General features: G+C 44.5%; 1 non-coding gene and 2 pseudogenes across 1 annotated transcript; all 3 read left to right on the top strand.

The window, feature by feature from the left end:
* The first annotated feature begins 5,181 nt into the window (after positions 1-5,181).
* Positions 5,182-5,356, top strand: LOC140548437 (U2 spliceosomal RNA; annotated as a pseudogene).
* Positions 5,357-5,771: 415 nt separating this feature from the next.
* Positions 5,772-5,886, top strand: LOC140548550 (U5 spliceosomal RNA). The gene has a single exon (XR_011978754.1). It is a non-coding gene; the product is annotated as a U5 spliceosomal RNA (small nuclear RNA).
* A 214-nt stretch (positions 5,887-6,100) lies between these two features.
* LOC140548480 (U2 spliceosomal RNA) lies at positions 6,101-6,243 on the top strand (annotated as a pseudogene).
* The last annotated feature ends 1,257 nt before the right edge of the window (positions 6,244-7,500 follow it).

Below are 7,500 nucleotides of genomic sequence, written 5' to 3'. Positions count from 1 at the left end.
GCTCGGCTTCCCTTTTGAAAGATTTCTGGACTCGGATTGAAACTGTTAAGGACCAGTTCTCCATGTTCAAGGTCGAGAAACTTTCTGACAATTCCCACAAGGTGGTGATTGTCAGAATGTTCAATGAAACTGTGACTGGAGAGGACATTGTTACATGGCTGGCGAGATTTTGCACGGTGAAAAGCCCCCCTGTCAAGGTATTAGACGAGGACGGCATTTGGAACTGCTCGTGGCGAGTTCCCATTAAACAATGGGAAGACCCGAGCAGTTACCTAGGCTTGAGACAAATACCGTCTATGATAGTGTTGGGTGAAAACCGAGGCTACATATATTACCAAGGGATGCCCAAACTCTGTCGCAAATGTGGCAAGTTTGGACATCTAGCCGAAGCATGTCAAGAAATTGTATGTGGGAAGTGTAGAGAAATTGGGCACACTTTCGAGGAGTGTACCAATGGCAGACGGTGTAATCTTTGTGGAGAATCATCCCATCTCTACAGAGATTGCCCCAAATCTTTTGCCAACAAGTTGAAGGCAAGAAAAATGGCCGCCAGGCAGCATGGTCAGGAGGAGAGGGAGAAGGAGAAAGAAGGGGAGGAGGAGGGGGCGGTCCCTGGGGTTTTGGCGGGAGATTTAAATCCTCAGCCAGCCCCAGGGATTGGCCTAGAAACAGGGGGCGGAGCTAACAACCAGGCAGAGTCTGAGCAGGAACTGGAGGCCACCCCCTCCAAGCAAGTACAGGAACAAGGTGTGCAGCAGCAGCAAGAGGAGGAAGAAAGCACTTCCTCCCTAATTACGGTGCCGGAGGTGAGTGTGGCCTCCAGTGGGAGTGGGTCTGATGGCTCGCTCCCCAATGCTCAAGTGGGCAAAAGGCCCGCGGGGTCTCCTCTGCCAGAACTGGCAGAGAAGAAACAGAAGGCAACACAGGATCCAGGCAGTTCCTCTTCGGAAGGTCTGGATCGTCTGTGGCCTGATGAATCCCCCAATGAGGTGTCTTTCTTACACTTTCAGTTAAAGACATCTACGCCCAGGACTCTACAAGAGCTTCGCTCTGTAGGCCTGGAGGCTGGAGACACCGGCCAACCTCCTAACCCCAGAACAGTGGGGGTAAAAGAGGAGCAGGTGTCACAAGAAATATTGTGATTTTTAAAATGCCTTTTTAATCTTTTATTTGTGTAGTCTTTTTGTTTTATTTTCATGGTCTTTTAATTATATACCTGTCTTTTAAAACCTACACTGCTCATGGCTCTCACTATTTCAACTATTAATGTTAGGAGTGTGAGAGCCTCCACTAGAGCAGAGAGTGTCTTGTCCCTTTTAAAAGATATAAAGTCAGATGTGTTTTTACTACAAGAGTGTGCTTTACCGTTCCTGAAGACGTACAGAGATTGGGAGCAGCGCTGGGCTGCCGGTCCCTCTCTCTGGAGCGGTTCACACTACAACAGAGCCGACGGTGTTGCAATTTTAATAAAGAACCCTCACATCCTGGTGAAGGGCAGCACTGTGGTGAGGGATGGACGGGCTCTTTTAGTAAATTTGACTTTTTTAGGAAGGGATTTTAACATTCTTAATGTGTATGGTTTTAATGATAAAAACGATAGGTATAAACTTTTAGAAGACCTGCAGCCCCACATGCTGGGGAGGGCACCTTTAGTAGTGGGAGGGGATTTTAATTGTGTTTTATCAAGAAAGGATAGGAAAAGAGTAGGGGAGGATTTTAAGTTAGACAAGACGTCAGTTTTAATGCAGGGCTTAGTTAAAGATTTTAAATTAGTCGACTGCTTTAAAAAAATGCATCCAGAGGAGGAGGGCTTCACCTGGTTCAGTGGTGACTGCGCCCGAGCCTCCCGCATCGACTATATTTTTACAAGAGACTGCCCGCCAACTGATGCAACATTGACCCCCCTCTGTTTTTCAGATCACCTCATGCTATCGTGCACCCTGTCTCTCCCCACCGGTGTGACTGTAGGGGGAGGGCTGTGGAGACTGAACTGCTCCCTGTTACAAGATGAAGAAATAGTTAAGAGCTACAGGGAGCAGTACAGTCTCTGGCAGACCCTCCAAGACTGTTTTGATTCACGGGCACAGTGGTGGGAAATGGCAAAACAAAGGACGAAAACGTTTTTTAAAAAGATAGGAAGGGACAAAAAGAGTAGAGAGAGACGACGCATGATGGGGCTGCAAAAAAGACTACAGAGATATTTTAACCTTTTAAATAAAGGCATTGATTTTAGTGAAGAAATAAAAGAAGTTAAAAGGGAAATGTCGGTTTTAAATGAAATAAAAAGTAAAGGAATAATTTTAAGAAGTAAAGAAAAAGAAGTGGAGGAAGGAGAAAAATGCACACGCTATTTTTTTAAGAAAATTTTATCTAGGGGGGGAGGGATTACAAAAATAACAAAAGATGGGAGGGAACAAATAAACACAGAGGGGATTTTAAAAGAAGTTGAATGTTTTTATCAAGAACTTTATGAAGAGAAAAGTGTGCAAACCAAAACTATGGAAGAGGTCTTAAACTTTTTAGAAAAACAAATAACTAGTCAGAATGTTTTAACAGGAAATTTTACAGGAGAGGAAATTTTAAAATGTCTTAAAGGTTTTAAAAAGTATAAGACTCCGGGAGAGGATGGACTCCCCGTGGAATTTTATTTGACCTTTTGGGACATTTTAGCAACGGACATTCTGACTGTTTTTAATGAATTCGAAACTTTTGACCGACTTCCAGACAGTTTTAGGTCAGGGATAGTTACTTTACTTTTCAAAAAAGGAGACAAGACCGACTTAAAAAACTGGAGACCAATAACCCTTTTAAATGTTGATTGTAAACTTTTTAGTAAACTTTTAGCTAGACGAATGTCGACAGTTTTAGAGGACGTGATCCACCCGGATCAAGCCTGCGCCGTGCCAGGAAGGAGGATCACCGACAGCCTAGTGTTGGTCAGAGACGCCATCTGTTTTGCGAGAGACAGAAACATTCGGCTCATAGTCCTAAATTTAGACTTTGAAAAAGCCTTCGATCGGGTCTCGCACCAGTACCTGCTCCAGGTACTGCAAAAAATGGGTTTCCCTGGGAGGTTTTTAAAGTGGGTGGGCCTGCTTTACACAGATATAAGCAGTCGAATTCTGGTAAACGGGCACCTCACAAAGGCGATCAGAGTTCGCTCTGGCGTCCGCCAAGGGTGTTCGTTATCTCCGCTCCTGTACGTTGCGTGCATTGAGCCACTGGCGCAGATCTTGAGAAAGGACAAATGGATCAAAGGACTGGACTTGCCAGGCGGACTGACGGCGACCTGTACTTTGTACATGGACGACGTTACGCTTTTATGTTCCGACGTTTTATCGGTCCAAAGAGCACTGGACTTGACTGACTGGTATGGAAGGGCCTCGGGCGCTAAGCTCAATAGGAGCAAGTCCGAGGCCCAGCTCTTTGGACCCTGGGGAAACATAGGCGCCGACTTGGATTTGGATTTTAAAGACAAAGATATCAAAATTTTAGGAATCAAATTTGACGAAGAGGGTGGCGGACGGGGAAACTGGACTGACGCGTTAGGGAAAGTCAGGCAACGTTTGGGTTTCTGGGGACTAAGACAGCTGACAATAGAGGGCAAGGTTTTAATAATCAAAGCTGTTATTTTACCTTTGCTTTTACTGTTGTGTTCTGTTTTTAGTCCCCCAAAGTTTTTTCTTTTAGGATTGGAGAGAGCGGTGTTTTATTTCCTGTGGGGGTCCAAGTGGGAGAGGCTGAGGAGGGCGGTGATGAAGAAGAGAAAGGAGAATGGAGGAAAAGGGCTCCCAGACCCCCACCTGTTTTTAGGAAGCAAGTTCGCTGCTTTACACATAAAGTATGCGACGAATCCCTCCAGAGACAACAAGACCGCCGCTATGGCAAAGTTCTGGATGGGGTCGTACTTGCGTAGCTTAAAGATTTTACAATTGGATTTAAGAACACCAGTCTCTTTTAATCTTTCTAAAGAATATGATTTTATTAGAAAGTTTTTAAGAAAATATGATTTAGAGAAAGAAGATTTTACTGTTTTAACTAACGCGAAATCTCTTGTCTCTCTTGTGCAGGACCGGGAAGAGGTGAGCCCAGTTCCAGGCCTCACACTAAGTGAGGCCAAGGCAGTTTGGAGGAACGCAGCCCACCCCGCTCTCCAGAACAAGCACAAAGACCTGTCGTGGATGGCGGCCCATGAGATCCTCCCGGTCAGGGCCGTGATGCACTCCCGGGGAATGGCATCCAACCCCACGTGCCCACGGCCGGGGTGTGGCGAACCAGAGACCGTGAGGCACGTGCTCTGGGAGTGCAGTGTGGCGAGGGACCTGTGGGCCATAACCGGTCCCCTGCAATGCCCGAGCCTGCCAGCAGGGGAGGTCCAGCCGTCTGTTTACCGGCTAGCGGTAAACGGGGTGGGCCAGGGCATAGACCGACTACCAGCTGCAGAATTCACAGCGCTCTGGCTCACCCTTAACGGCGTGAAGGCCGCCCTGTGGACCTCCCGCAACCTGCTGGTGGGGAAGCGAGTGACGGTGCCCCTGCACGCTCTATCTGCGCTGGTCACATCATCGCTGCAGGGGACACCGCACGCCGACATTCGGAGGAGGGGACCGGGGTCACACGCAGGGGGGTCCAGACCACCACGGTCACTGGCTCCCGTAGATGCACCCGGCAAGACCGCAACCAAGAAAGGAGCAGCGGGCACAGGGGAGGATCTCCGCTGAGCCCCGACACTGAAGAATCGCGACTTCTGGGGAGCGAGGTGGTGCCAGCTTGATAGTGGCTCACCCCGGTCCTGCACAAAGAGACTGTTTTAGTAAAGACTTTTAAACTGAACTGATTTTACTGAATGAATATTTATTTGTTTATTTATTTATTTATTGAATATTTATTGTCTTATTTATTCCATTTATTTATTGAAACTTGTATAAGCTTTTATTGTAATTGTATTTCACTTTTTAAAGAAAACCTAACTGGACTTTTACACACACACACACACGAAAGCTTTTATTGAATGTTTTTACTGATCTCTGCTCTTAACTGACTTTTATGTGTAAAAATGATCTTATGTGTGTATTGGTTTTATAAAATGATTTATTAAGATGAAATATGATTGTAAAAAGAAAAAGCTTTTAAAAATGTTGTGAAATGAATGAAATGGAAATGTACTGAAATTGTGACAATAAAACTTTTTTCGAAAGAAAAATCTGTTCTTATCAGTTTAATATCTGATACGTCCTCTATATGAGGACTATATATTAAATTGATTTTTGGAACAGGGGGCTGGAAGAGGAGCTTGCTCCTTCCGCTCCACGCATCGACCTGGTATTGCAGTACCTCCAGGAACGGTGCACCTCCTTCAAACAGTAAAAAGAAAGCTGAAGTAATGTGACCGAGTCTGTGGGGGAGGTGTTCTTTTCGAGTGCTTTTGGTTTTCCCTCCGTTTTTGTTCTTTTTTTTTTTTTTTTTTTTTTTTTTTTTTTTTTTTTTTCTCTCTCTCTCTCTCTCTCTCTCTCTCTCTCTCTCTCCTTCTTCTTCTTCTTCTTCGGACTTTGTCTGTGTCTGTGGAGATGAGCATCTACAACTGACGCATGCCTGTTGCCTTGTGTTTCTTATTTCAGGTTAAAGTCAGCACGTGGCCAGCTTAATTTGAGGAGGAGCTGACAGGACAGGAGAAACAAGGAGGAGTTTGCTTCGCCTCTCAATCATCCCTGCCCTCCTCTAGCAACCTTGGCCCTCGGTGGGCGTCGAGAGGTCGGGGTGCTGTCAGGTATAGCTCGGGTTTCTCTTCATTCACGTATAAATCTTTCGCCTTTTACTAAAGATTTCCGTGGAGGGGAACGTTGACGAGTTTTGCCTATTTTTTGAAGGCTCCGCCTTGGCGGAGCTGCTTTTTCTCTCCAAGTTTGAAAGACAGATTCGTGCCTTCGGTCACTCGCTGGAGCTTGTGCAGGTGGGTGTGGTTAATTGAATTGTATTTATTTGTTGTTCTTTCTTTCTTTCTTTGCCTTTTTTCTTTTTCGTTTTTCTTGCAAAGTAGTCACCGTGTAGTAGCTAGTTACTAACCAAGGGGCGGTCCCGCACGGGGTGGCCTGTTCGGGTTATCGCTTCTCGGCCTTTTGGCTAAGATCAAGTGTAGTATCTGTTCTTATCACTTATCACTGTTCTTCACTTATCATTAGTAGTGGGAGGGGATTTTAATTGCGTTTTATCAAGAAAAGATAGAAAACGAGTAGGGGACGATTTCAAATTAGACAAAACGTCAGTTTTATTGCAGGGCTTAGCTAAGGATTTTAAGTTAGTCGACTGTTACAGGAAAATGCATCCAGAGGAGGAGGGCTTCACCTGGTTCAGTGGTGACTGCACCCGAGCCTCCCGCATCGACTACATTTTTACAAGAGACTGCCCGCCAACTGATGCAACATTGACCCCCCTCTGTTTTTCAGATCACCTCATGCTATCGTGCACCCTGTCTCTCCCCACCGGTGTGACTGTAGGGGGAGGGCTGTGGAGACTGAACTGCTCCCTGTTACAAGATGAAGGAATAGTTGAGAGCTACAGGGAGCAGTACAGTCTCTGGCAGACCCTCCAAGACTGTTTCGATTCACGGGCACAGTGGTGGGAAATGGTTAAACACAGGACAAAGATGTTTTTTAAAAAGATAGGAAGATTAAAAAAGAATAGAGAAAGACGACGCATGATGGGGCTGCAAAAAAGACTACAACGATATTTTAACCTTTTAAACAGAGGCATTGATTTTAGTGAAGAAATAAAAGAAGTTAAAAGGGAAATGTCAGTTTTAAATGAAATAAAAAGTAAAGGTACAATTTTAAGAAGTAAAGAAAAAGAGGTTGAAGAAGGAGAAAAATGCACACGCTACTTTTTTAAGAAAATTTTATCTAGGGGGGGAGGGATTACAAAAATAATAAAAGAAGGGAGGGAAGAAATAAAGACAGATGGGATTTTAAAAGAAGTGGAAAGTTTTTATGAAGATCTTTATAATGAGAAAAGTGTGCACACTAAAACTACGGAGGAAGTCTTAAACTTTTTAGAAAAACAAATAAAAAGTCAGGATGTTTTAACAATAAATTTTACAGGTGAGGAAATTTTAAAATGTCTTAAAGGTTTTAAAAAGTGTAAGACTCCGGGAGAGGATGGACTCCCCGTGGAATTTTATTTGACCTTTTGGGACATTTTATCAACGGACATTCTGACTGTTTTTAATGAATTTGAAAAGTATGACCGACTCCCAGACAGTTTTAGATCAGGGATAGTTACCTTACTTTTTAAGAAAGGCGAAAAGACTGACCTAAAAAATTGGAGACCTATTACCCTTTTAAATGTGGATTGTAAACTTTTTAGTAAACTTTTATCTAGACGTATGTCGACTGTTTTAGAGGACGTGATCCACCCGGATCAAGCCTGCGCCGTGCCAGGAAGGAGGATCACCGACAGCCTAGTGTTGGTCAGAGACGCCATCTGTTTTGCGAGAGACAGAAACAT

This window comes from Salminus brasiliensis, chromosome 25 (assembly GCF_030463535.1).
Source record: "Salminus brasiliensis chromosome 25, fSalBra1.hap2, whole genome shotgun sequence".
In the NCBI taxonomy this organism is placed as follows: Eukaryota; Metazoa; Chordata; class Actinopteri; order Characiformes; family Bryconidae; genus Salminus; species Salminus brasiliensis.
This window is presented reverse-complemented; position numbering and strand designations above follow the sequence as displayed.